Genomic DNA, 26,771 nt, shown 5'->3' on the forward strand with positions numbered 1-26,771 from the left:
GCATGAACATTTTTTTTTTGTATCGAAAAAATATCGAACCGTGACACCAAAGTATCGAACCGAACCGCAAATTTTGTGTATTGTTGCACCCCTAATATAAATAAATATATATATATATATATATATATATATATATATATATATATATATATATATATATATATATTTAGAGCAGCAACATAGTGGCAGTGAATCTTATTTTAAGTAAGGTCTGGTAATGAAGTGTAATGAAGTGTTTTAATTAAGGGTCTGGTGGTATTGCAATTCCTGCCACTTAATTTGCTGGGTTTTGTGGGTTTAACTCAGTTTAATGAACGTATTGATTTGCCACACCTCTGCCTTCTCAATAAAAAGCCTTTGGGCCTTTGTAACGGGTAAAACTTGCACAGGTTATGTGCAATGTTTCCTTTGGTCAACGCCACCCCCAGGTGGCGTAGTCAGTACCATTTCATTGCCCTTTCAGTTTTCACCTCCTCCATCATGGAGAGAAGCAGACCGCCCCGACTCCGCAGCAGCAGGGAGGCCCCACATTCCAGACCCCAAATGGACGGCCAACTCCTCCTCCTAGCCCCCGTCCCAACAGGCCACAGAGAACGGGGGGGGGGAGACTCCAAACCTCCCTCCGCCCGCTCATATGTAGTGTTGATGCATGTGTATTCTAAGGTGAATTTAAAACCCAGGAGGGCATGGAGCTACCTGCCAGAGAGCAGCAGGTAAGCGCATAGCCCCTCCTGATAGCCCTCAATGTCTACATGTATTTAAAATTGAGAGGTGGGCAACGACGCCAGGGGTGAGGTGTACACCCTGATGGTCTTTTGGAGTCCGTGTAGCGTGCCCACCCCCAAGGTCCTATATGTATGAGAGTGTGAGTGATGTGAATGTCTAAGTTGTGAGATAAAATTGAGGCACAGGCAGCCAGAAGGGGACGGGGGGGGATGCCTCCCCTGTACCCTGGTGACACACCTTTACCCCAAGGCCCTGCATGTGTGGGTGATTGTGGTGGAGGAGAGGGAGGCAGCTGGAGATGGGGAGGGAAGGAAGGGAGGGGCATGGCCCCTCCCTGGGGCCAGCTGCCCCGCTGACCCCAGTAGACACCCCCATACTCTGCAACCCGCCAGCGAAAGGGGGCCCAGGCCCATCCGGACCGGGGCCCAGTTCAGCAGCGCCGCCCGACCCCACAGAGCCCAGGATAGCCCACCCGACCCCACCACAGAGAAAACTGCACCCACCCCATCATCCACTCATCTCCCAGACTACACAAGACAATAGACGCCCAGGCTGAGATCTTCCTCCACCTCTCCTGTATCTCCCCCTCCTGCAGAGAGAGTTCCTGGAGAGAGGAGAACTCCTGCAAGATGTAACAACCTCCCCACCAGTTGAAGAGCCCCACATCCTGCACCAGGGCTGAGTGTGGGACATGTTAAAATCCAGTGGCACCAAGGCATCATACAATAAAATAATGTGATTAATACATAAATAAAAGAAATTCCTATACAAGCCCTCCAAGGAGACGCTCCTGGGGAATCCCCCGATGCCCCAAGCCTGTCCCTACCCCCACACCAATCACAACAACGAAGGTGGGACCAAACTATGACCCCCCACCCCCACTAGGTGATGGAGCTGATCAAAGGAGCCCAGAGCAATTGATCTGATGTGGTGGCAGAGGCTTTATCGAGACTAATGTAATCTAATAGATGATTTCTATATTGGTTAGAATTAAGATTGTTTTTGTTTCCAGTTCATGAGGACTGTTTTCTTGGCTATGCATAGGGCAGTGAAAACCATGTGGGCTATATTCTTGTCTGTAGTGACATTATCTAAGCTGCCCAACAAACACACTAAAGGGGAAGTTGGAATGTTACATTTCAGACACTTTGATAAGTCTTCACATATCTCGCACCAAAACTTCTGAACTGGTGGACAGAACCAAAGAGCGTGGATGTAATTGTCCGGTGAGTTGGTTTGGCAGTGTGAGCAGTTGTTGGTAGACGTAAAGCCCATCTTGAACATCCGATGACCTGTATAGTTCACTCTATGTAGGACTTTGTATTGAATTAATTGAAGACTGGGATTTCTAATTAAATGAAAGGTTTTTAAGCAAATCTGAGACCAGAAGTTTTGGTCTAAGTTAACTGATAAATCCGCTTCCCATTTTGCAACAGGAAGTGATATTGATTCATCTGTTTTAGAAAGCATTCTGTATATTTTGGAGAGTAATTTGGGGTTTTAAGAGTAAGAAATTGAACCAGTCTTGGTGGTGTTTGTAGTTCAACTTGACCCGGTTTAAATTTCTTTTTTACTATGGATTTAATTTGTTGATATTCTAAAAAAGAGATATATTAAAAAGATGTTTAAATGCCATCAGCCCGCCTTCCTCTTTGGGTTTTATATAGTATAATAATATAATTTAAAAAAAACTTAAATATAGATTTGAAGAGAATTTTTTTTCACAATTTTGTAAATAATTCTGTCATGTTTTGACTTTTAATGTGCTCATTTACACTGAGCACACTATAGCAACATCCTGCTTCACTGTGTTAGGCATTCTGCCCTCATTACTTTTATGTGTCATTTGACAACATTACATTTTGAATAGATCCTGTTTGCAGTGTTGCTTATCCCAAATAAACATTTTACTCACTTTTTGATAACTGGATTACTTTGTAGTATCATGTGTATTGCTTTAATGGGTGGTGATGTGTGCACACTGCCTTTCACAGTAACAGGAAACAGTGGTGTATGCAGTGTCTTGCCAAGTTTAAATGCCAGTGCTAAAAATATCCGGCTGGAATGCAGAACGTAGTAGCAGGGACAGGTTGATGGCTCAGCCTTTGTCACCACATTCAGGACCTATTTTAACAGAAGAAGACTGTCAGACTGAAACCTGAAGCTGACTCCTCGGTTCAGCTGTGCTTTTATCTTCTAGTCTGTTTAGGAAGAAACTCCAGGGGATGCTCGCAGAGGTTCCAAGAGCAGATGAAAGAGTGATCTGGGGGCCACTATTCCTGGGGTCCTTAGGGAGGGTGTTCTGAACCTTTTTGTTGTTGTTATTCTTGCTAGACATCGCTGCTTAGCTTTCTAGTGGCTATAAATATTTCACATAAGTATTCATCCCTGGCCTGCCCGGAAGACCAGCCTGTTCCTCCCACATACCTCTGAGGTAGCTCCTGTGACTGAAGTGTACCTCCTAATAAGAACCACGGCATTAGTCATCTCATTTGTCATGTGTCATCTCATTTCTTTAAAAGTTTGGAATGACTGTTATTTATTTAAACTACTGAAAATACATAGCACTTAGCCAAGCCAGCTCACTCTCTGTGCAGTATTTACTCTAAAGAGAATAGTTCTGTATTTTGTATATATTTGTCTTGTTTTCCTTTTTCTTTTTAAACATACTTTAAGTAGAAGTGCAGTAAAAGTCAGAAAAGGCTAACATAACAGAAGTTTACTTGCACAGAGGAGCAGGTAATTGATATCCATCCATCCATCAATTTTCTTCCACTTATCCAGGGCCAGGTCATGGGGCAGCAGCCTAATCTGGGGACGCAGATCCACCAGTAAATCTTTATGCTCAGCTCTCTGTTCAACATGCCAGACCAGTACAGCATCCACTTCACTGCAGCCAATAAACCAACCGTCTATCAATCTCCTGCTCCCCTTACCCCCCAGTCATCAACAAGACCCTCAGATTTGTCCCTGACCTGGAGTGGGCCGCTTCACACTCGGGTTCAAACTGCTTGCACTGCAGACAAATCATGAACAGAATAAGGTATGAAGGGCAGTCCGGGTGGAGTCGAACCCTCCACCACGGTAAGGCGGGGATTCCCAGAGGTATTCATTTGTAATTAACTTTGATAACTTTACTTTGGTCCTGTGCTGTGTCTTAAAGTGCTTTATAAATAAAGTTGGGTTGGAACTTGATACGGTAATATATTTCTAACTACCAGGGAGCTTATTCCTTTTCTCTTGACTTTCTGTAAACACATAACCCATTTTGGGGTCAGCTGGAAAGAAAGGCAGATGTAAAATGTAAAAGTAAGGTCAGAGGTTAAATGTGCCATGATATTTGGCTGCTGATATTTTGAATCCTCATATAAATGTATCATTTCCTAAACGTTGGCAATACAAACAAAGGCAGTGAGAAATATAGTTTTAAAAGCTCTTGCTCCTCTCCGGCCCGCCCGCTACTGAAATAGGGAAGGCATGATTAATAGATGCTCCCCAGCTGTGAAGCTCTGCCTTCCCCACCACCACGCCCTGAACCCACAGCTCCAGTCCTCCTCTGCAGCCAGGCCACCAGCTTCACCACCACAGTGTTGTACGGATCACGTTTAAGGATCACAGTTTTTATGTTATAAGGTATTTTTATTTATTCATTTGTTTTTGTTTTACCAATAAATCATTAAGCTGACCTTTAAGACATCAGTGGATTTAAGTCAAATTTTACTGCATTGATAACATGACTACTACATCCATTTGTCTGTAATTAGGAGGGTGGGGTTAATACTTTATGCAATTTTTGTGTGTGTGCACCCTTGGCCCAGAGCTTGTCCTTGGGTGGCCACTGGCAGGGTTGCATCTGTTTCTCTGGGGCAGTTAACCTTGCTGTGGGCACTCAGTCTGGGGTGTCCCTCTGAGGCATCCAGTGTCATCAAAATGTTTGACCTCGGGTGTTCAGCACTCCTGTGGGTCTGCAGGACAGGCCAGATCTGCTGAACCTTTCTCTAGCTGCTTCTTGCTTCACGGGGAGGTGTTTCTGCCACTTCTCACCTTCATTATCGAGTGTGTTTCATGACAAACTTAGATACACAGACACTCATAAACGCACAAGCGCACACACCAGCAAGACTTGCTTTTTTTGTCTCAATATACATACTTGTGTGTTCTTGTGGCCTCGTGTCAAATCGGTCACAGCCCAAGTAAGTCAAATATCTGCTTGATTCATCAAGAAATTTCAACAGTTTACCATTACTGTTAGTCCTAAAAACTCCCTGAAAGCCTTCAGCTAATCCAAAATGCTGCAGCAAGAGTCCTGACAGGGACTAGAAAGAGAGAGCAGATTTCTCCTGTTTTGGCTTCCTGTTAAATCCAGAATTCAAAATCCTGCTCCTCACATACAAGGTCTTAAATAATCAGGCCCCATCTTATCTTAATGACCTTGTAGTACCATATCACCCTATTAGAGCACTTCGCTCTCGCTCTGCAGGCCTACTTGTTGTTCCTAGAGTATTTAAAAGTAGAATGGGAGGCAGAGCCTTCAGTTTTCAGGCCCCTCTTCTGTGGAACCAGCTTCCAGTTTGGATTCAGGAGACAGACACTATCTCTACTTTTAAGATTAGGCTTCAAACTTTCCTTTTTGCTAAAGCATATAGTTAGGGCTGGACCAGGTGACCCTGAATCCTCCCTTAGTTATGCTGCAATAGACGTAGGCTGCCGGGGATTCCCATGATGCATTGAGTTTTTCCTTTCCAGTCACCTTTCTCACTCACTATGTGTTAACAATAAAAAGAAAAAAAAAAGATATATATCTTTTTTATTTTGTACTTTTTTCAAATTTATAGTACATACAAACAAAAATAAGATAAAGGAATGCAAACGATATATATATATATATATATATACAGTGGGGCAAAAAAGTATTTAGTCAGCCACCGATTGTGCAAGTTCCCCCACTTAAAATGATGACAGAGGTCAGTAATTTGCACCAGAGGTACACTTCAACTGTGAGAGACAGAATGTGAAAAAAAAATCCATGAATTCACATGGTAGGATTTGTAAAGAATTTATTCGTAAATCAGGGTGGAAAATAAGTATTTGGTCAATAACAAAAATACAACTCAATACTTTGTAACATAACCTTTGTTGGCAATAACAGAGGTCAAACGTTTACTATAGGTCTTTACCAGGTTTGCACACACAGTAGCTGGTATTTTGGCCCATTCCTCCATGCAGATCTTCTCAAGAGCAGTGATGTTTTGGGGCTGTCGCCGAGCAACACGGACTTTCAACTCCCGCCACAGATTTTCTATGGGGTTGAGGTCTGGAGACTGGCTAGGCCACTCCAGGACTTTCAAATGCTTCTTACGGAGCCACTCCTTTGTTGCCCGGGCGGTGTGTTTTGGATCATTGTCATGTTGGAAGACCCAGCCTCGTTTCATCTTCAAAGTTCTCACTGATGGAAGGAGGTTTTGGCTCAAAATCTCACGATACTTGGCCCCATTCATTCTGTCCTTAACACGGATCAGTCGTCCTGTCCCCTTGGCAGAAAAACAGCCCCATAGCATGATGTTTCCATCCCCATGCTTCACAGTAGGTATGGTATTCTTGGGATGCAACTCAGTATTCTTCTTCCTCCAAACACGACGAGTTGAGTTTATACCAAAAAGTTCTACTTTGGTTTCATCTGACCACATGACATTCTCCCAATCCTCTGCTGTATCATCCATGTGCTCTCTGGCAAACTTCAGACGGGCCTGGACATGCACTGGCTTCAGCAGCGGAACACGTCTGGCACTGCGGGATTTGATTCCCTGCCGTTGTAGTGTGTTACTGATGGTGACCTTTGTTACTTTGGTCCCAGCTCTCTGCAGGTCATTCACCAGGTCCCCCCGTGTGGTTCTGGGATCTTTGCTCACCGTTCTCATGATCATTTTGACCCCACGGGATGAGATCTTGCGTGGAGCCCCAGATCGAGGGAGATTATCAGTGGTCTTGTATGTCTTCCATTTTCTGATGATTGCTCCCACAGTTGATTTTTTCACACCAAGCTGCTTGCCTATTGTAGATTCACTCTTCCCAGTCTGGTGCAGGTCTACAATTCTTTTCCTGGTGTCCTTCGAAAGCTCTTTGGTCTTGGCCATGGCGGAGTTTGGAGTCTGACTGGTTGAGGCTGTGGACAGGTGTCTTTTATACAGATGATGAGGTCAAACAGGTGCCATTCATACAGGTAACGAGTGGGGGACAGAAAAGCTTCTTACAGAAGACATTACAGGTCTGTGAGAGCCAGGGATTTTCCTTGTTTGAGGTGACCAAATACTTATTTTCCACCCTGATTTACGAATAAATTCTTTACAAATCCTACCATGTGAATTCATGGATGTTTTTTTCACATTCTGTCTCTCACAGTTGAAGTGTACCTCTGGTGCAAATTACTGACCTCTGTCATCATTTTAAGTGGGGGAACTTGCACAATCGGTGGCTGACTAAATACTTTTTTGCCCCACTGTATATATATACACACACACATACACACATACAGGGTGGGTCATTTATATGGATACACCGTAATAACATGGGAATGGTTGGTGATATTAAAGTCCTGTTTGTGGCACATTAGTATATGTGAGGGGGCAAACTCCTCAAGATGGGTGGTGACCATGGTGGCCATTTAGAAGTCGGCCATCTTGGATACAACTTTTGTTTTTTCAATAGGAAGAGGGCCATGTGACACATCAAACTTATTGGTAATGTCACAAGAAAAACAATGGTGTGCTTGGTTTCAACGTAACTTTATTCTTTCATGAGTTATTTACAAGTTTCTCTGTGTTCACAGCCATTGACATGTTGAAGAGGTTAACACGTGAGGAGCGAAATTGTGTTGATATCTGGTGAACGCAGTAACCGGGTCATTGCAGCAGATTTCAAGACACCCTACGACTCCACCCATCTCCCATGCTACAGTCAGCAAACTGCTTGCTAAGTTTTGTGAAACTGGTTCAGTGTTGGATTTCCCAAAATGTGGACGCAAGAAAACTGTCACTAATGAAGAAAAATCAGTGGCTGTCCTAGCTTCATTCAGCAAGAGCCCACACTAGCACTCGCCGCATGTCGCTGGAGAGTGGCGTTAGTCGAACATCCCTTTGGCGGATATTAGCTACTCACAAATGGCACCCTTACAAACTCCAGCTACTGCAGCATCTCAACGAGGATGACCCAGATCGGCACAGAATTTGCAGAATGGGCAAAACAAAAACTGGAACAGGACCCTCAGTTCACGCAGAAGATTTTGTTCAGTGATGAGGCAAACTTTTATGTGAATGGTGTTAACAAACAAAACCAAAAAACATTGGTCTGACACTAACCCACATTGGATGGATCCTCCAAGACTGTTGGAACAACAAAAGTGATGGTTTGGTGTGGTATATGGGGAACAACGATAGTGGGTCCATTCTTCATCAATGGAAACCTCAAGGCCACTGGATATTTGAAATTGCTACATGATGATGTGTTTCCCTCTTCATGCACTGAAGCTGGCACGTTCCCTGAGTTTTTCCAGCAAGATGGTGCACCACCACATTATGGGTGCCAGGTCCGAGCATTCCTAGATGAACAGTTTCCTGGAAAGTGGATTGGTCGTCGTGGGCCAGTTGAATGGCCCCCAAGGTCTCCCGATCTGACCCCCTTAGACTTTTATCTTTGGGGTCATCTGAAGGCAATTGTCTATGGTGTGAAGATACGAGATGTGCAGCACCTGAAACTACGGATACTGGATGCCTGTGCTGGCATTTCTCCTGCAGTGTTGCCATCAGTGTGTGAAGAGTGGGAGAAGAGGGTTGCATTGACAATCCAACACAATGGGCAGCACATTGAACACATTTTATAAGTGGTCAGAAACTTGTAAATAACTCATGAAAGAATAAAGTTACGTTGAAACCAAGCACACCATTGTTTTTCTTGTGACATTACCAATAAGTTTGATGTGTCACATGACCCTCTTCCTATTGGAAAAACAAAAGTTGTATCCAAGATGGCCGACTCCTAAATGGCCACCATGGTCACCACCCATCTTGAGGAGTTTGCCCCCTCACATATACTAATGTGCCACAAACAGGACTTTAATATCACCAACCATTCCCATGTTATTACGGTGTATCCATATAAATGACCCACCCTGTATATATATCAACAACAAAAAAAGATTAGGCTTCAAACTTTCCTTTTTGCTAAAGCATATAGTTAGGGCTGGACCAGGTGACCCTGAATCCTCCCTTAGTTGTTGTAACAGTCACAATGGTATAGTGTCTCTTTAAGACAACCCAAGTCGAGGGTTAATGTTGTCATGGGTATGCGCCACTGCCCTCTCTGTGATTGTGTGGACACGTGCTTGCACGCTAGTGCATGAGGAGAGACGGATTTTATGTTTTACCTCTCCAGACACCTTTTTTTGCAACGTTATGGGTTATACGAACACTGTGCGCTATGTTTGTTAAGCTGCAGCCGTTCAACCGGGCTTATATGGTTGAGGAAGAGAAGGTGTATTAAAGGATACGCTGTGAAATTCCCAATGCCAGTGTGAGTGTGTATTCTTTCGACTATCCTGCTAGGTGTTTTTACCGCCTCCTCTCAGCCACTAAACACAACCCAACATTACATTGTGCTGCAATAGGTGTAGCTGCTGGGGGATTCCCATGATGCACTGTGTGTTTCTTCTTCACTCACTATGTGTTAATAGACCTCTCTGCACTGAATCATACTTGTTATTATTCTCTGGCTCTCTACCAGTCCTACCAGTGGCTGGACAAAGCTGGACTGAAAGGCAGCACAGAGGCACTAATCATAAAGATGCCCCTGAGACAATCCAGCACATAACAGCAGGGTGCAAGATGCTAGCAGGCAGGGCATACATGCAACGCCATAACCAAGTGGCCGGCGTAGTGTACAGGAACATCTGCTTTTGTCATATTTTAACACATATTCATATTTCATTGCAACATGTTTTCATATCATTTTTAACACTGATTTATTTTCATTTCTTTTCTTTTTTGTTGTCTGTTTGGAGCATAACATGCACTGTTCATAATACATGATTAATTAAAGAAGAATGTGATTAATGGTTTCAAACTCGTTGTTTAATGTTTTTTGACATTAAATGGTTCTCGAATTTAACTTGATATCTGAGTGCTTTTCAGTTTTGGACTAGTCAGTCAGTCTAATTAGCAGGAACATCCCTACTGTATGCATAACAGATAACATAGAACCAATTTTAATTTTTTGTTACTAGTAGCCAGTTGTAAAAACAAACAAGTTCTAATTTCTCTAGGTGATTCTATAAAAATGCCACATATAATACAGTTTGACAGGCAAGAGCTGTTAGATGACAATTTGACATGAAATATGTGTCCAGGAAGTGCACGAGTGGAAAAAAAAGTACCTCAAAAGCTATTTACTGCAGATGAACAGTATGTAAAAGTAATGTCCTTTAGAAATCGAAGAACAAAAAGCCCCTCATACAGAACCTGAGAGCTCTCTGTCCATTCAACTGTTCACCATCGTGGCTCAAGAGTTGGGAGTTCGCCTTGTAATTGGAAGGTTGCCGGTTCGAGCCCCGGCTTGGACAGTCTCGGTCGTTGTGTCCTTGGGCAAGACACTTCACCTGTTGCCTACTGGTGGTGGTCAGAGGGCCCGGTGGCGCCAGTGTCCGGCAGCCTCGCCTCTGTCAGTGCGCCCCAGGGTGGCTGTGGTTACATTGTAGCTTACCATCACCAGTGTGTGAATGTGTGTGTGAATGGGTGGATGACTGGATATGTAAAGCGCTTTGGGGTCCTTAGGGACTAGTAAAGCGCTATATAAATACAGGCCATTTACCATTTACCAAGGTTTCATCAGGAAAAGGTTTTGTGGAGTGATGAATCTAAAAATAATTAAAGAAAACCAGAAACTAACTAAATTAAAGAATATTAATAATCAAAAAACACAAACATGGAGACACCAGACTCCTTTGTGAGTCAAACGCATGTGTACAAACACATTTAAAACCAATAAATGTGCTGGAAAGTATATTTCTGCACAGCTAATTGCAACAGTAGAACATTTAGAATAAAGTCTAATTACTGGCTTTGTTTTCGTTTCTTTATTGTATGTTGTGGGTTTTTTTAGTTTACAAAGCCTGTTTGCTGCTGTTGACCAGTAAAAACACAACAGCACAAATAGACTAGTGATTAGTGCAAGACATCTGAGAATGAAATCTTCAGTAAAGGCCTGGTGTCCAATTCAAAGCTGGATGCATCATCTATTCTTTTGCATATAGTGTAGTTCCTTCAATCCTCCATAAAAGTGAGGCCGAGCAGTATGAACAGACCTATGAGCTATAAAGCTGGCTGACAATGAACCTGGTAAAAAGCTGTACAGCTGGGAACAGTTCTTCACATTAGTAAAGAGCTCTTTGTGGTGTTTTTCACTGAAATACATTCGTAGGTTTCTTGTGACTGAATCCTGCCGCATCACAGTTTAGTGACACTGAAGGCTCTTCCTAGTCATTTATATCATCTACACATGTTACTGATGATGCTTTATGTACAAAAGCAAAATAAGGTTTGACCATTACCCAAGGCGAGTCAAGAGAAAAATGCACCAAACAGACAGATCGCTTCAGTCAACCAAACAGTCAGATAGCTTTTCCAGCTGCCTGTTAAGAGTGCCACCTGAGCACGGTTTGGAAAATCACTTTTCCGGGAGCTCCTGGGCTGGGAAACAGCTCTGAGTCCGCCTAACATGTTGCTGCCAACGGGGCTGTCACACAGACCTGGGTTAGCACATGGTGGATTATTAAATGGGCTCCATCTGACTTTAATTATGGTGAGCTTCACAAAACCACAGGATGTTGGGAAGACCAAGCACACAGTGAATTGGCTTCAGGAACTGTAAACGCATTTTAATAAGAGCAAATACACGAAGTCACGTAACGGGAAAAGAGAAGAACAAATTGACTCATCACTTTTTACTGAATACCTCAGTAAAAGGATGGATTTACATCAATAAATCATTAGCACACTCATTTGCAAACATTAGCAGACAGCTGCAGTGAATGGTTGTTTCCACATCAGCGGAGCAGGAGTGACTTGTTTGTTTACCCAGCTATCAAAATAGAGTTTCCAGATGACTCGGCTCATTCGAACAATATGAAGACTTAAAGGGGAAAAGCAAGTGATTATAGATGGATTTTTAAATGGTGTTTTGAAAAATGAAAACTATGGTTGAAAGGCTGTAGATTCATTTTACCTAAGACGGCACCTTTTCTGCTTTTCTGTGTTCAAACTGAAGCATCCTGTGAGGAATCTCAAAAGTCTTAATGAGGCTTAGTGTCATGGCCCTGCAGTGCTTTGGTCACACAATTAGATTATGTACTATTACTTAAAGGTCTTAAGAAAAGGGAGACTTACGTGTTTATTTCGGAGTCTGTTCATAAACTGTTACACTGTTCACAAAAACACATTTGCAGGAGGATAGTGGGCTCCAATCCAAACTAATGGAAAAATCCATTACGTCTGCGCCATATCCAACTGGAAAAGCTTTTGATTTTTAGGAGTAGATATCTTCCAAAATATAGTGTTGCAATGTGGCGTGTGCATCAGACCTACACTAACATCAGTAAATGTTTACTTCTAAATGAAATGCATTTCCTTCTGTAAATTAATGCATCAAATATGAACAGTGGCACAGTTCATTAATGCTATCTGTAGTATGGATGCACTGAAGACAGCTGGATACACCAATCCAAGATGGAGTTACAACTCACGTAAATAAAAATTGATTCCCTGGACCATGAAGAAAAAAACAGCTTCCTAGCTTTCCGGTTTGCTCCACTGCTGAGAGTTATTCCCAGGGATTCAAGTGGGATTTGCCAGATGGTGGAACCATATGATTTGGGGCAGTGGTGCAGAAAAGAGTTACTCATCAACCTTAGTCACAAAAGTTGATTTTTCCTTCTGTACAGGCTGTGATCAGCTGACCTGTGCTGCTATGATACTGACTGCTGTGATGATACATAAATCAGGAGATGTTTCATGACCTATGAAGAACTATTGTTTCAGAAGATCAGCATTCATTCATCATTCAGTCCACAGAATATAATAACAATATAATAAAACAGCAAGTATAAGAAAATAGCAAATATAAAAGTGTAAATACACATAAATTCGCTTCGCTGGTGACACATTGGGGATTTATTTAAATCTGAAGGCACACTGAACCAGCATGGCCCCCACAGCATCCTGCAGCGTCAGCATCGTTTATTTTTCGACTGGACAATGACCCCAAACACACCTCCAGCCTGTGTAAGGGCTATTTGACCAAGAAGGAGAGCGACGAGCTGTGTCCCAAAACCTAGGCCACATCCTTCGAAAGACCCGGCACATGTAGACCGCGAAGGCCGGGTCCTTCGAAGACCGAGAGGCTATGAAATGTGACGGTCGAGCCTTTCGTTTTGCGTCGCCAGCTGTCTCAGTGGAGTTTAATGAACTGTCTGTTCCTTGCTATCTAAAATATAACAGGACACTGGTGTAAACTCTCAACCGTCTCACAGTTCCGTTTAATCAGTTTTCTGTTTGACGTTTAAACTATAACTGTCAGCTGTACGATTATGGGATTGACTTGATCCCCGGCGCTCAGTATAACTGAGTATTGCACTAAGCCTGGTAGCATCTACGAACCGATGGCGTTGTAAAGTGTTGTCAGCTCTATCTAGTGATTAACTGTTCGTGTGCGGCTAGGAACAGGAACAAAGTAGATCCACGAGCATGAGGAGACACTTGGAGGAGGAACGGATACTCACTACCACGCACAGTGTGAGCACGGGAAGGAGGACACGACTAACCACTGTTTGCACATTGAACTATTGTCAACCTTTGTTTTCACTGTAAATAAACACACTGCTTGCATTCAGAGCTCCACGCCTGGCTCCACTCTTTCTCCAACTGTGACAGAATACTCCAGCCAGTCATGGACTCAGCGGACTCGAACCCCGTCCAGCGTGAACTCTCGGTTCAGGGCGAAGTTTTGGACCACTATGAAAACATGATGAGACATTTTGTGAAAGAACAGACGGCGATGCGACAGGTGTTATCAGACCTTCAAGGTATGTTACTCACTGCTCCCGGTACTTCTGCTAAAACCCCACCGTCTACTCCATCAGTTTGTATGGCTGCTGCCTGCCCACTACCTCCTTCACCACCACCACCTAGGCGAGAACACACATTGCCTGTTCCAGAAAGGTTTGATGGAGATCTGACTAAGAGTAGAGGGTTTTTGATGCAATGTTCATTAATTTTCAGGCAGCAGACACAAGCTTTTGGCTCAGATTGTGCAAAGATTACTCTTATGGTGGAATTATTGACTGGTCGGGCGCTGCAGTGGGCACAAGCAGTGCTGAATGTTCAACCTAATATCTCCTATCAGGACTTTCTGAGCAAATTCCACTGTGTGTTTGATAAAGGGTCTAACCCGGATGGTGCAGCTAATTGTTTGTTTACCCTGAAGCAGGGACGTCAGAGTGTGGCAGATTTCTCCATAGATTTCTGGATCCTGGCGGAGGAGACTTGCTGGGCGGAGAACGCGCTCCGGGGAGCCTTCCTGAACTGCCTGAACGAAGATATCAAACGTGAGTTGGCAACTAAAGAGCTACCCAAAACGCTAAGTGCCTTGATCAATATGTGTATTCAGCTAGATGACCACATGAGAGAATTTGGGAGACGGGCAGGAGAAGGGCGGCGGCTGATAGGGGGCGCTAGTGTACCGATTGGAATGCCTTCTTCTCAATGGAGAGAAGAAGATGAGGAACCACCGGAGGAGGAGGAACAGCCTATGCAGCTGGGACGAGCCCGGTTTAGTGCTACCAACTGGAGAAAAAGGCAGCGCACAGGCGAGTGCTTTGTGTTTGTGTTTGGGCCGATACATGCCCGAAGCGAGTAAAAGAGTTTGCCCATCAGTAGTGGTGGGAATTCTGACGGGTTCTACTGCTAACACTATCCCCGACCTCAGTTGTCCGGCCAAGGTGATTTTTCGGTCCCTCAAGCACGCTGATCGATTCTGGAGCTCAGTCAGGAGCTTTTTGGACGAGTCACTAGCTCACGAATTAGGCCTACCCATTGTTCCTCTTAGGCCTACCCATTGTTCCTCTCTCCGAAGCTCTCCAAGTTTCCGCTCTTGATGGCAGCCTGCTAACTACTGTTACTCATCGCACTCAGACAATCACACTCACTCTCTCTGACACACCTTTGGTTCTGGGTTATCCTTGGCTGCAGCGACACAACCCACAGATTGATGGGGTGTTGGGACGTATTACTGGGTGGAGAAGTCAGTGTCATGCTTTGTGTTTGCACTCCGCCACTCCAAGTACGGCAGCTACTAGCTCCGCGGAGCCCATTGACCCTCCTGATTTGTCGGCAGTTCCACCAGAGTATCACGACGAGGTTTTCAGCAAAGAGAAGGCCCCACAGGCCATACGATTGTGGGATTGATTTGATCCCCAGCGCTCCTTTGCCCACCAGTCGGCTTTATAACATTTCCAAGCCCGAGCGGGAGTCTATGGAACGTTACCTCACTGATTCTTTGACGGCCGGTATAATTTGACCCTCCACGTCGCCCTTGGGCGCGGGCTTCTTTTTTGTAGAGAAGAAAGCTCCTCGGCCATGCATAGACTTCCGGGGTCTGAATAAGATCACAGTTAAGAACAAGTATCCCTTAGCTCTGCTTGTGTCTGCCTTTGAGCTCCTTCAGGGCGCCACGATCTTTTCCAAGCTGGACCTCTGTAATGCTTACCACCTGGTGCGAATTTGCAAGGGTGATGAATGGAAGACGGCCTTTAACACCCACCTTGGGCACTTTGAATACCTGGTGATGCCTTTTGGTCTCACCAATGCCCCTGCTGTTTTCCAGGGAATGATTAATGATGTATTGCAGGATCTCATTAACCACTGTGCCTTCATCTACCTAGATGACGTTCTTGTTTTCTCCCTGAACCAGGTGGAACATGTGAAGCATGTGAGGCTCGTGCTGCAGCGCCTGTTGGAGAACCGTCTGTTTGTTAAGGCTGAAAAATATGAGTCTCATGTCCCGACTGTATCATTCCTTGGGTTCATTGTTGAGCAGAGGCGGCTGCGTGCGGATCCAGTAAAGGTCAAGGCAGTGGTTGAGTGGCCAGAACCCAAGAGCCGCAAAAAGTTGCAGAAGTTCCTGGGGTTTGCTAACTTTTACAGGCGCTTTGTTCAAAATTTCAGCAAGATTGCCTTTCCTTTGACTAACCTCCCAAGTTGCAGTTTCAGTGGTCTCCGGGCACCCAGCAAGTTTCAAGTTTTATAGTCATGTACAGATAAACAGTGTAGCCACATTTATCCATAATGAAATTCTTTGGCCCGTGCTCCTCAGCTTTACATGAGCATATAGAGAGTGTGCAGTTATATTGAGCAGAAAATAACAGAAAATAGCAGTGGTAGTAATAAAATAATAATAATAATAACAACAACAATAAAAAGGAGAAGAAAATGTATTACATATTAGCGAATTTAGTTGGTATTTACATTTAAGACGAGTTGGTATTTACAAGTTTGTGCGTTTTTGAGTTTGTGAGTATCTGCCGGTTGTACAAAATTGTGCAACGAGCATTTAAGTGGCATTTGTTGAAGTCACAGTGTGCAGAGTCCTGTAACTGTAGTGAGTGTGTAGTGGTGTGTATGGGATGTCAGCAGTTCCTGCATCGGTGCTCCAGTGGGAACACACTGCTCGGTTTGTTTTTTTTATTAATCCTTTATTTATCCAGGTAAAAATCTCGTTTCCAAGAGAGACCTGGCATCATGGCAGCAAAAGTCACATACCACATAGGTATATAACATTTAAAACAAATACAATATCCCATACCAACATGTGTGTTTTGCCTCTCATCCGGGTAAGAACCACACTATACAATTCCTGCAACAGCTGCGGCTCACCCAGCACGTCCCTCGGGACATCGTCTCTGACCAGGGTCCCCAGTTCACTTCCTGGGTGTGGAAGGAGTTCTGTACTGAGCTGGGGGCCCAGGTTAGCCTGTCATCAGGATTTCCATCCTCACACCAATGGTCAGACAGAACAGGCTAATCAGGAGCTGGAAGCAATGCTGCGTTGTGTCGTCTCGTCCAACCAATTGACTTGGAGTGAGCAGCTCACATGGGTGGAATATGCTCACAATTCCAGCACGTCAGCGGCCACCGGAGTATTCCCATTCAAGGCATATATGGGCTATCAACCACAGAATTGGCTGTTCTCTCTGTCCAGGTCCACATGCGGCGCTGCCGGAAGGTGTGGCATGCCGCCAGAGCGGCCGTCCTGAGGACGGCGGAACAAAACAAGAAACTGGCCGATCGCCACCGCACCCCGAATCCAGACTACCAGGTGGGCCAACACTCCAACAGAACTCGGAACTCGACCAAACATGTTCCACTCAGAACCAAATCCAAGAAGCTTGCTCCCCGGTTTATTGGGCCTTTTACTGTCCAAGCAGTGTTGAACCCAGTGACTGTCCGGCCGAGTCTACCACGTAACATGAGAACTCACAATGTTTTTCATGTCTTCCAGGTGAGACCGGTCCGGGCCAGCCCGTTGTGCCTGGCCCCCAGACCCCGCCACTCACCCGGATTATCAATGGCGCTCCGGCATACTCCATTACCCGCATAATGGATGCTAGGTGCCGCGGTAGCGGCTTTCAGTATTTGGTGGATTGGGATGGGTATAGTCCGGAAGAGTGTTCTTGGGTGCCACGGTCCATAATTCTCGATGATGCCATGGTGAGAGAATTCCGCCGCCGGCACCCTGACAAATTTGGTAGGTCGCCGGGGAGCTCCCGTTAGAGGGGCAGTACTGTCAGGGTCGGACGGTGCCCCGACCGGTCGACCTGCCTGTGTGTATGTATGTGTGCGTGTTTTCCTCTCCCTTGTTTTCTCTCTGGCTCCGTGGCGATTGTTTACAGAGGTCGCATGGTCGACTTCCGACCTGGAAGCGCTGAAGCTCTGAGCTGCCTCACCTGCGACCAGTGTTGGTCAAGTTACTTGAAAAAGTAATCAGTAACTAATCCTGTTACTTTATGATTACTTATTTTTGAAGGTAATTAGTTACAGTTAGTTACAGTTATAAAATAAACTAGTTTTTTGTGTTTACATTCTCTCTTTCAAATAGTTGCGAGTGTGACTACCGTAGTCACACTCGCAACAGCAGTAGCACAAAAAGAGAAGGAGGGAGAGAGAGAGAGCCGGGATCAACAACAAGAGACAACATCGTCACATTAGAAAGGTACGCTAAAAAAAACGAGGGACACCAAGAAAAGAAGCAAATTCTGGAACCATTTCAATAATATCGACAAAACAAAGGCAGAGTGTAGAGTCTGCAAGAAAAGGATATCATATAGAGCCGGCTCCACAAACAACATGCACAGGCACCTGAGAACTGTCCACCCATCAGTGCAATGGGAAGATAAAACACAGTCAGTTGAATGTGATATTAACATTCCTAAATGCCAACCTTTCCCTTAATTAAAGATCTGGGCTTTCATTTTTTTCTTTTTGTTTTGCATATTTTAATCAATATTTTATTGTGTTGTGGTTTGCAGTGTCTTGTGTTGTTTCCTTTTAAATTTGTTTAAAAGAAAAAATCAAAAAATTTAAATAGTTAAAAGTTGAATTGTAAATAGTTGTTTTTTGTATTTTATAATTAATTTTTTTTTACATTTTGTGTGGTGTGAATAAATAAAATAATATTTATATAATAAACATATCAATAAAAAACTTTTTTTTTTTTACATTAGTAGTTCATTTTGTGCATAATTTTATATTTTTGTTGATAATAAATTAATTAAAGCAACAAAACAACCTGAAGAGCCACTTGGGAGCCGAAAGAGCCGGCTCTTTTTAGAGAGCCGAGACGAAAGAACCGGTTCTCTACAAAGAGATGGAATTCCCATCACCAGCAGGAGTGGGGCAGGCAGAGGTTTGCCCTGGTGCAGGTGTGGCGCAGCCGTCATGTCAGTGGAAGAGTCCAGGAGGTTCTCTGTTAATTTTGCATTCCTGTACATGGTGCATGTGTGACACACTAATGTGTGATCCCATCAGAAGTTGTACTTGTTAAAAATGAGAGATTTGTCACCGAAGTGAACTATGTTTAAGTGGTAGTTGCACCCCCCGGCCTCCAGGTGGCGCATTGCTCAGTGAGACAGAATAGCGAGGTCATAGGTCCTCCTCTCCAATATGGCAGAAGCGAGGCAAAGAGAAACTTCACCAGTCGTCTCATCATTTCCCTGTTTTGCAGGTTAGTAACCAGTAAAACTATATTAAAACATTGTAAAATATTGATAAGAAACACAGCTAAATGTGGGGTATAAATCAGTGGGTAAACCCTGTTATTTGTTACGTTTTATGAAGTAGAAGGACTGGAAAAATGCTGAAGCCTAGCCAGCCGCGGGCGCCATTTTGGTTTCATTTTGCACTTATTTCAAAACGTTTAGCTGAATAAGCTCCCTGTTGTGTCCTGATATTGTGAATATGAATGTTAATCTGCTGTTAGCAGTGAAGAACGGCTGTTTACTGGTTCTAAAAAGTGATTTTGAGAACGTTAAAGCTAAAGCTAAGCCTGCCAGCATACACATGACTCTCTCATGTATTTGTGAGCTACTGAGCTAAATTGGTTTAAGACCAAGCACTGGTATGGTGGTTAAAACAATCAGAATACATAGGTATTTGGGTTAAAAGTTAAATAGAGGTAAAAATGTATTTGAACATGCATTTCATGTTGTTTGAATTGTCATTCAATAGCTGAGTGGATGATTTAAAGGTCGCTGCACATGAAGTATTTTTGTTTTCCATGTAAAGATCGTGGTATTGCAGCTTGAACATACAGACGGTTGTATTCTTATTTCTGTTGCATATGGAGAATGTTGGTGCTGCAAATTAAAAATACATGTGATTGTATAAATAAATATGGCAGAAGCGCGGCAAAGAGAAACTTCACCAGTCGTCTCTGTCTCATCATTTCCCTGTTTTGCAGGAACATTTAGTCTGTTTTACCGGCCCAAACTCTGGGTCGGTTACACTTGTGCGGAAGTTTAGGGTTTTTTTCGCTGTAAAGAGAAGTTTTCTTCCCACGCAGTGAACAGTGAACGCTAAGGTTTCTGTCACTTTTTATGGAATCAAACTCAAAGTAAGGTCAGTACTTCCAGGCTTTAAACGCTGCACGCTCATACTCTCTCTGCACTCGATATATGATCCATTGTTGATCTGCACACAGCTGTTGCCACAAACGCCACACTCGCTTACGTCACTGTCATGAGACACTCTCGCAAAAAATCACGGTTTTAGTAACGCAGTAACGCAGCGTTCCTACGGGAAAGTAACAGTTTTTGAAATAGTAATCCCTTACTTTACTCGTTACTTGAAAAAAGTAATTGGATTACAGTAACACGTTACTTGTAACTTGTAACGCGTTACTGCCCATCTCTGCCTGCGACCGATTCTTCGCCAGCTGTTGCCAATCATCTGTCATCTTGGGCAGGACTATTTAATGGTGTGGCTGAGCCACAGACAGCGTTGGAGCATTGCACTAAGCCTGGTAGCATCTATGAACTGTTCACGTTGTAAAGTGTTGTCAGCTCTATCAAGTAATTTACTGTTTGCCATTCTGTGTGCGGCTAGGAACAGGGACGGAGGAGATTCATGAGCATGAGGAGACACTTGGAGGAGGAACGGATACTCACTACCACGCACAGTGTGAGCACGGGAAGGAGGACACGACTAACCACTGTTTGCACATTGAACTATTGTCAACCTTTGTTTTCACTGTAAATAAACACACTGCTATCTCCAACCGTGATAATAACTTTAATCTGAGCCAAACCGATTTACTCAGGAACAAATAAAACACTGAAAAAAGCCAAATAATAACATTTTAAGTTCTCTGAGTGACTTATATATGTTTAACCTGAGTAGCCAAAGACCGCGGGGGGTTTGAAATGATGTGCCGGGAGTGTGCTGTTCTCCCCGGCTCTAGTGAGGCTGCACAGCGCTAAAGCGTTAACGAGCTAACCGCGCTAATGTGTTGATGCCGTGCAGCCCTATGCACAAGCGATCGGCGCAAACTCGCTAACAGAGATTTACGGCATTAATGCGGTTATGGCGTTAACGCCATTTTAACGAGATTAACGCTGACAGCACTAGTAATAAGAGTAATATTAAAACCCAAGTAGCTGCCACCATTGTTGGAAACTGGAATTGGCTGGTCCGCGCTATGAATTCTGGGATATGGTGGGCCACGAAGGATACACCCGACCCATCCTTCAAATCTGGGGAAAAGGAGGATGCGTTTGTCAACTGCATTTGGAGGAGTCTACGAATTTGGACAGCCTTCGTTGCGTCGCTGTGACATAATCGGTCTACAAATACGGCCTCAAATACTTATTTTAACCCTTTAAAACCGGTGGGAGCGGGCACGCTCTGTTTTGCGTAACTATTTTTAAATCCCGGTAGCTCTGCAACCACGTGAGCTAGCGCAATAATTTTTTTTGCATATGAAACCGGAGGAGTTGTACTTACATCTTATGCCATCAGCTTGTCCTCGGTCACAGTTTCCTTCCACATATAGCTTTGCAAAAACTGCATAAAAAGCACTTGCAGCAACAAAAACATAATATTCCAGAAACACACTTTGCCGATCCGATCAGCTGTTCATAACACTTCCTACGTTGGAACAGACGTCAGCGCGAACTTTTGCATGTCCGCCTGAAACCTGAAGTGACGTCATTTTCGCGGAAATGTAGTTTTTTTTTTTACCATATAGCCTCATGAGCCTATACTGGTGTTTTTAAAAGTTATGTTTGACTTTATGACTTTCTGTGTGGTTTCTGGGATGCTTAGGACTCATATTGCACTGCTGGAAATAGTTTATTTTGATGCACATGCTGCTTTTTTGCAAATTTGCATTATAATATTTATTTTCGTTTTTCCTGCAGTATATAAAAATTGGTGTATTTCAAAAATAAAACTATGAAGACACTCAAAATAAATTTCCTGTGGTGGGAAACTATTTTGTGCAACTTTTTTGTATTTACAGTTTTGAGGGATAAGCCTCTTAAATTTCTCTAACTAGAAATATATGTTAAAAAAACAAAAACGATTTTCAATTTTTTTGTAGTTTATTGCACTTTTTTGCAATTTATGTAGTTACTATGCACTTAATGCAGACATATTATTAAAATCTATAATGGTTGTATTGATGTATAGCAACTTGAAATGCTCCCAAAAATGGCTCCACAGCATGTAAACATATAATATAAGCTCTGGCGGACTTGGTTCTATGGTAGGTCTTAAAGGGTTAACACACCAATTAGTTAAACTGCAGGAATGTCTTAAAGACATAAAGACCTGGATGGCCGCTAACTTTCTGCTTCTTAATTCAGATCAAACTGAGGTCATTGTACTCGGCCCTGAAAAGCTTAGAAATATGGTATCTAAGCAGATTCTTACTCTGGATGGCATTACCTTGGCCTCCAGTAACACTGTGAGGAACCTTGGAGTCATTTTTGACCAGGACATGTCCTTCAACACACATATTAAACAAATATGTAAGACTGCGTTCTTCCATTTGTGCAACATCTCTAAAGTTAGAAATATCCTGTCTCAGAGTGACGCTGACAAACTAGTTCATCTTATCTTCATCTTATCTTGATGACCTTGTAGTACCACATCACCTCATCATAGCACTTTGCTCTCACACTGCAGGCCTACTTGTTGAATTGAATTGAATTACAGCCACGTCCCTTCTGCTAATGAGGCCTATGACTGTAGTGTTAACAGCAAATGTAATGATGGTGTTACGGTGTGTTCACACCGAACGCGATGGACGCGAATAGAGCGTCAGGTTTACATGTAAAGTCAATGGAAAAGCGCGATGACGCGCGATTGCGGGTCCCGCGAAAATTCGGAAGCAGATTTGCGTCGCGAAAACGCCAAAACGCGTGAAACGCGCGTCAGTGTAGCGCGTCTGGCGCGTTTGACTCGCGAATAAAACCACGCGCGTGAGTTTTTGTGTTGCATTTTGTGCATACGCGCGTTTCGCGTCTACCGCTCGAGTTGGAAAAATCTGAACTCCAGCGTCAAATCGCGCCGCGACAACCAATCAGGAGCCTGGTGACGTGGCTCTGACCTAGGTCAAAGGGGCAGATCCAGCCAAAGCCCTTCATTCTTCATTCAGTATGGAGGAAAAGCTAATCAGTGCCGTGGCTAATCACCCGGAGCTATACGATGCTAGCTACTACTTTTACCGAGACAGGATAAAAAGGACCTAGCTTGGAGACACATAAGTGAGGAGATCGGGCAACCTGGTAAGTTCATTCCTTCTTCTTTTTAATTTTCAGACTGACCCGATGAACCCGCGCAAAAGCTAGCAAGCCCGCCTACTGTCCCGCTATTTTCCCACTGATGTACAAATACCTTTCCGCTAACAAGATAATGCGTTTATTCAGAGGACATCTGCAGGAGAAAGTGGAAGAGCCTCAGGGACACTTATAATGAGGAGAAGAAGACAGAGAAGGAGAAGAGGAGTGGGTCTGCAGCAGGATCGGGGAGAAAATGGAAGTTCTTCGCGGTCATGGGGTTTCTGGACCCCTTCCTCACCCCGCGGGAGACTAGCGGTAATATGGTGCGGACTGTGGAGAACTTCTCCCCCAGGACCAGGGACAGCCCGAAGAGGCAGCAGGGGAGTGTCAGTCAGAAGGTATGTTTACATTGAGTTAATGTAGGCAGTTAATTTATGCGTGTTGTCATACAGGAACATATTTTGTTTATTAATAAACAGTATACAGTAGTCCCGCTGTTCATCCGTCACTGCCTCGCCTTTTCGCTGATTTTTTTTATTGCACCGTACAGCTTTCAACTATGCGCATTGCATTCTGCAGCCCAAATGACAAATCTCCTCCGTGTCGTGTCTCCTGCGCTTGCCAAACTTATCATGTTTGGTTTTGATAACCATCACGTCCAATAGAAAAAAACAGCACAAAAACACTCATAACTATGACCCTCATTCGGAAATAGACACCTGCACCGGGAGCAAAAAAGGCGCACAAAAGTGGCGCCGCAGACGGAGAAAAAGCGCGGCATAATACTTTTACGTTTTAAAATCGACAAAGGTTTTCACTTTGAGAATCAACTTGTGAGAACTGTGACTACTGTTCATGTGCTGCAATAAATGAGAGACCACTGTATATAATAATAAGTATATAAGTATATAATAATATAATATTCTCTATGACTATTGTCTTCAACCTATATTAACATTAATAATAATATTAACATTTAATATTGTCTTCATAGAGTCAAGTAATCATGCAGCAGAGTCCTCCCCCGTCTCTTCTCCTGGCTCCCCAGTCCCTGGTCCCTCCACTCCTGCTGCTGCACCCACAGGTATGAACATCAAGCACTGACAGCTTTTTACTTGCTTGAATTCCCTTGTGATCACCTTTACTAAATATCTACAACCAATCTGTTTATATCATGTTTTTTTTTCAATTTTGAAAATGAAAATCTAGTAGCAGCCTTCTCATTACTTTGTGTTGTTTTGTGCTGTGTTTTACAGGCCCACAGAGGAGGACAGCTCGAAGGCGGGCGAGGGACGGGTCCCAGGACGGTCCATCGGCGGTGGAGCTGGCCATCCTGGAGTCCCTAAAGAGGCCACGCCCGTCTCCAACTGAACATTTCCTCCTCGGCCTTGTTCCTGTTCTGGAGAGCATGCCGCCTCAGACACGAGAATTCGTGAAATTTCAAATTTATAAATTAGTTTTTGAAAACAGCACAGCTGTGTTAAATTTGGAAACATTGGACCCTAATGATCAGTAGTTTTCTGATGAGGCAGCAGCTCTCCAGGGCAGAAACAATGTTCTTATTTTTCTCCTCCTTCTCCCTGAGGCTCTTCCACTCCAAGCTGGGTCCTTTTTATTCCTGTCTCTCTGTAAATAGTTACATTTCATATATTTATGATAAATGTTTTCGTTAATGAATTTATATTTTTTCAAATAAACATTTATAATGACAAAATGTCTCTGTTCTACTACACAGCAAATATTGGCACCCGACTTGACACAAGTAGAATTTATTTCATATTATACTAATGACAAAACATACTAATACAGTGGGATGCAAAAGTTTGGGCAACATTGTGAAAAGTAATTATTTTCTTGTACAAATCATTGGTTGTCACAATAAAAATAGTCAGTTAAATATATCATATAGGAGACACACAGTGATATTTGAGAAGTGAAATGCAGTTTACAGAAAGTGTGCAATAAGTGTTTAAATCAAGCAGGTGCATAAATTGGCAACACAAAAAAAGAGAAATGAAATAAATATTTAGTGTATATGAATGTGTGTGTCTCCTATATGATATATGTAAGTGACATTTTTCATTGTAACAGCGATTCATACAGGAAAATAATGACTATTAATAAGGTTGCCCAAACTTTTGCACCACACTGTATATAGGAACATAGTGAAGACAAGTTACTTAAGAGAGTAAAAAGAGGTTAGTTTATTTTGGAGTAGAGCTCCATTTATTAAGAAAAAATTAAAAGGACAGGAACACTCTTTAGAGGTTTGTGGGTGGCTCTTAAAAGAGCCGTTGTGGGGAAGTCACTCGGACTTCAAACAGGCTACTCCTTTGGTTGCCAAGACACAGCTCCCTCCACCGAGAAGTGAGCCATGAATTTCTCCCTCACCAGGACAGCCTCTCTGGAGGAGTTGTTTGCTGGCAAGGAACCTGGACAAAATTGTTTAAAATGAGTATTATGTGTACTGCAGTTACAAAATACATTATTGAAATTACAAAATTACAAATTGCAAAACATAAATCTTACATAAAACCTTTTGTAATTATAAGGATAATTACATGATATATATTAGATATAATCTAAAACAGTCTGCGGTGATTATATACAAATATTCAACTATCCCAGAATTAAACCAGGTCTAAATAAAAAGGAGTGAGTATCACTACAAAGGTTAACTCAGTGGTCCTAATGCTACAGTTTGATATCAGCAAACACCGAGCGCATACATTGATATGACACCACAGACATGCTATCATTGCAAACACTGATAACAGCATAAATCGAATTAAATCGGGACTTGATGAGACCTTCTGAGTATCACTAGAAATATTATAAACAGTCGTCTCCGTACCACAGTTTGCTTTCAGTAAAAACCGAGAGCATTCACTGTTAGCATAGCACATCCACGTTAGCAGTGTATAAATGGATAGTTTAGCATATATTAGCACAGGTATCAATAAAGGACTACCATATTAAATACTTTTACTAACCTCAGGCAGATGGACAGGCGCTCTGCAGGTGGGATTGAGCGCCTGTAGTTGGTGTCTAGGCGGGCGATGCTGGGACCGACGCGGGAAAGCAGGTCCTCAAACTGGCCGAGTGAAAGACGGTGATATCGCTGAAATCGGCCGTCATCCAGGCGCAGCTCCTGGAGCAAATGGTGAAACTCACCAAACTGCTCACGCCTCTGGAGGACCTGATGGACCCAGGTACGGCGAGGGCGTCTTTTACGCCGCTGCTCTGCTCTCCACAGTACATAGAGAAGGGAGACTCTCTCTTCAAGCGCTAACTCGACAGCTGCCATCTTGCAAAGATACCGGTCTGGCACAACTTCCTCCCGCATCCCTCCCACATTTCCGGTTCACGCGCGTCAAAATATCATATTTTGAAGCGCGATGGATTTTTCTTGGACACGCGTTGAGACGCGAATGTGCACGCGTCAAATTAGGGGCGTTTGGGCCGTTTTTGTTCGCGTCCATCGCGTTCGGTGTGAACACACCGTTAGAGGGGTAGGAGAGGGCTCAGCACAGCCTGTGTGCTCCAATTTGGATAAAAGTGTGAATTTGTTTCTGCTGATCATCACGTGTACAATCACTGACACATATTACACACATGTAATCCACGTTCTGCTTAGTTACAGCAGAAAATGATTGTGGGTGCAGAA

General features: G+C 43.4%; 2 long non-coding RNA genes across 2 annotated transcripts in view; both read left to right on the forward strand.

The window, feature by feature from the left end:
- The window catches only part of LOC146504724 (uncharacterized), a 236,660-nt gene that overhangs the window by 161,119 nt on the left and 48,770 nt on the right, over positions 1-26,771 (forward strand). The window lies entirely within an intron of this gene.
- Positions 22,593-25,283, forward strand: LOC146504729 (uncharacterized). Its single transcript, XR_014877772.1, has 2 exons — positions 22,593-24,188; positions 24,361-25,283. It is a non-coding gene; the product is annotated as an uncharacterized LOC146504729 (long non-coding RNA).

This window comes from Neolamprologus multifasciatus, chromosome 13, assembly GCF_963576455.1.
Source record: "Neolamprologus multifasciatus chromosome 13, fNeoMul1.2, whole genome shotgun sequence".
NCBI lineage: Eukaryota > Metazoa > Chordata > Actinopteri > Cichliformes > Cichlidae > Neolamprologus > Neolamprologus multifasciatus.